Source organism: Nannobrachium achirus (assembly GCF_963921795.1).
Source record: "Nannobrachium achirus genome assembly, chromosome: 15".
Lineage (NCBI taxonomy): Eukaryota > Metazoa > Chordata > Actinopteri > Myctophiformes > Myctophidae > Nannobrachium > Nannobrachium achirus.
In genome coordinates this window covers 21629678-21633187 of record NC_137822.1, presented here as the reverse complement: position 1 = coordinate 21633187, position 3510 = coordinate 21629678, and positions in this window count along the sequence as shown.

The following is a 3510-nucleotide window of genomic DNA, read 5'->3' as shown; positions in this document are numbered from 1 at the left end:
TGGATAGGGGCAACGGAGCCAGGGGATAAGAATAGGGCCAAAAGTGTGACGTGACGGACAGACGGAGGGACTGACTGACGGAGAGACTGACTGACGGAGGGACTGACTGACGGAGGGACTGACAGACAGCTGGTGGAGGTTTTCATACTAGTAAGACGCCTCAGGGCGACATGCGTCCTCGCCCGTGGCCATCTGGCCAGTGATGTATATCGGACCAGTTACCCATATATGGAGACCCCTGTATGATAGTCAACAATGTTATGTCAAAACATGCCCATATATGGTCATTACCAAATATGGGCATTCCCAGATATGTCCTTAATATTGATGACATTGGGACAGGGATCTCCATATATGGGCATAAAACATATGTTAATTAGTAAAGCCAAGCAGGGCCTTGGCGAGTTAGGGCCTGGGTTTGATGCCTGGGGATCTCCACATATGGGCATAAAGGGGATTTTGTTTCTGGGAATGCCCATATATGGACTTTATTTTTATTTTTTTATTCTTTATTAATAATAATATGTATTTTTATATTTATTTTTAAATTTTTTGTAAACATCTGCATTTAAAGGAGTTGGGTTAGTCAAAAACTTTTTGTATAATTTGTTTTTCTTCTTTGCGGATTTCAGCAAGCCAGAAGTAAACCATGGTTTACATTCCTTTTTAACTGAGATTCCTTTATTGTAGCAAATGAAAGGAAAGCATTTTTCAAATGAGGAATTAAATATTTGTGCAAAACTTTGATATGCTAATTCTGCATCATTTTGATTATACACAGCATCCCATGGAACATCATTTACACAACTCCTAAAACGAGCAATGTTACCTCTGCTGAAACTACGCTGGTAACTTCCTCTCATCCCCACTCTTTCACTTATATTATGGGCCATGACTTGGCCATCTAGTCAGTGATATATATCGATGACATCAGTGATCTTCATATATGGGCATAAAAGGGATTCTGGGGAATAGGCCTTCCCATATATGGACTTTTACATAGGTGATATGTGATATCACCTGTGATGTCACAGTGACAAGGGAACCAACCCATTGACTGTAAAAATGTGTACTGACATAAAGGGCGAGGTCGCGCCAATTCTTGACCATCTGGCCAGTGATAGGTGATGGGTTTGCCAGTCAGAGCGGCAAACCCATTCTGTTAAGAGTGGTTCCCCTGACATCACAGTGACATCAGAGCATGATGTCAGAGCGACAAACCCATAGAACCATACACAAACCCATAGAACCATAGACTGTAAAAATGTGTACTGACAGACTGACTGACATTTCTCATGGTATACTGCGACCTTCGGTTGCAATGAAAGCTGCTCACCCAGCACATACAGTACTACCCCAATGTATCTCTCGTATGTGTGTCCTACAGCAAACTACCCGCCTATGAGTTGAGCCCATTGGTCAAGCCACCTGGATATGGGCCTAGATTTACCTGAGCAACTTTAGCTTCTCTCCCATCCTGGGGGCTTGGTCAGCTTGCTAGGTTCCATTACAGCACTCTGGTCGTGAACATAAAGTTCTGTTACTTGTCTTTCTGTGGAAGCATCCGTCTGTCTCTCTGGGCCAGCTCACCTCGACCCTCTGTCCGCCTTGGTTTTTGCCGCGCTGATCCAGTTTCCATTAGTGCCCCGGTGTTGTTCCTCTTGACAAGAGTCCAGTTTTGATTAACTTAAAATATAAATGTGATCCAAAGGGAAAGAAAAGGCAAGAAAGGGCTCAAACATGAATCTCCCAGTGCCCCACTGCATTCATGCATGTCTCAGGTGAGACTCATCAGTCATTATGACTGATCTATGCCCATCCATCTTATGACATCACACAGGTAGCTCACAGAATCTGCCTTGTGGGGCGGCAGTGGGCGGCAGTCAGATAAACAGAAGGTCACTTTTTAAACCGTTCCCAAATTTAGTTTTATATGTAGTTACCAGGCACGTGCACACATAGACATCAAAGGGGGCTTGAGCCCCTGCCCTTTTATCTTTCTGTAAAAAGTGCCCTCTCCAGACCATGAATGCTGTTTTTATGGCAAAAGAAAAACAAATGCCCCCTTTCCATGCCATGAAGGTGGCATTAAATTGCCTGAAGAACAACCTGAAGAGATATATTTGTTTCTAGTCGCTTCAGCGTTGGAGTCCCAAAACCAAACACCCAGGGGATTTTAAAATCCCTGTGCTGTTATTCATGTCCGTATTGTTTTGAAAATGTTTAGTTTTTATGGCAGTGTTCTTATTGGACTTCCTTGGCCCTTGTAGGATCATCCCCATCTACCTTGTTCATCGTCCCTCCAATGACATCCCCTATGCCACTCTGGAGGAGGAGCTGATGGGGGACTTCGTCAAGTACTCAGTCAGGGACGGCAAAGAGATCAACCTGATGAGACGTGACTCCGAGGCAGGGCAGAAATGCTGCGCCTTCCAGCACTGGGTCTACGACAAGACTGAGGGGAACCTGCTGGTTACTGACATGCAAGGTAGGTTGCACGGAGAGCATTGTAGATAGACATAATACTTAACACTCTGGAATGCACTGACACCTTAAAATGTGGATCACTGGCCTCCTTCAAAACAGGGCTGACAATCCATCTTTCATCTTTTTGTACATTTATAGTGTTTTATATTTGTTGATGATATTGTATTTTGGTGTTATGTTGATGAATTGAATACATGGAAACAAGTCCCCAGGACTTTTTGTGTTTTAGCTCAAATGACTGACTGCACCTCTTGCTGTTTACATTTCTGTCTAATTAAGTATTCAATCAATCAATCAATCAATCAATCAATGTGGTTTTGCAGGAGTTGGCATGAGGCTCACTGATGTTGGGATAGCCACCTCTAAGAAAGGGTGAGTAGACAACATTTTGGAAAGAAGATGATCATGGGGGTACTGTATATACAGTACATAAACAAAATGAATTAGACTGACAAAGTAGTACATGTTCCATTCTTGTGTTATTCCAGGTACAAGGGTTTCAAGGGAAACTGTGCCACCTCCTTCATTGACCAGTTCCAAGCTTTGCACCAGTGCAACAAGTTCTGCGAAATCCTCGGCCTGGAGTCCTTACAGCCCAAACCCAAACCCAAAAAGCCTGCCACTGTCCCAAAACCTAAGCCCCAACCTAGCGCTGCTCCCAAGAAGAAGTCCTTTGGTCCCAGTGTGAAGGGCAAGTCATGATAGAATGACAGGGCATGGGTTTCATTGCTGAGCCTCTCTCTGTTTATGACTTCTGTTCCTGACTTTCTGGGATTTGGGATCGATGAAGAGGATCTATATGAAGACGTTGTGAACTTGTGATTCAAGCAGAGGACACATACTGTACCATAAGGGTGTGTGAGTGAAAGATAATAGACATATTCATTATTCAAGGAGAGTCGTCTCTATGGAACAGACTGTTTCAAATGGAAATGTATTGGATTAAAACATTAAAGGACAACTTTGTTTTTTTTATAACAAGGGTTCATATTTTAGATTGTAATTAGAGAAAAGAAAAGATGA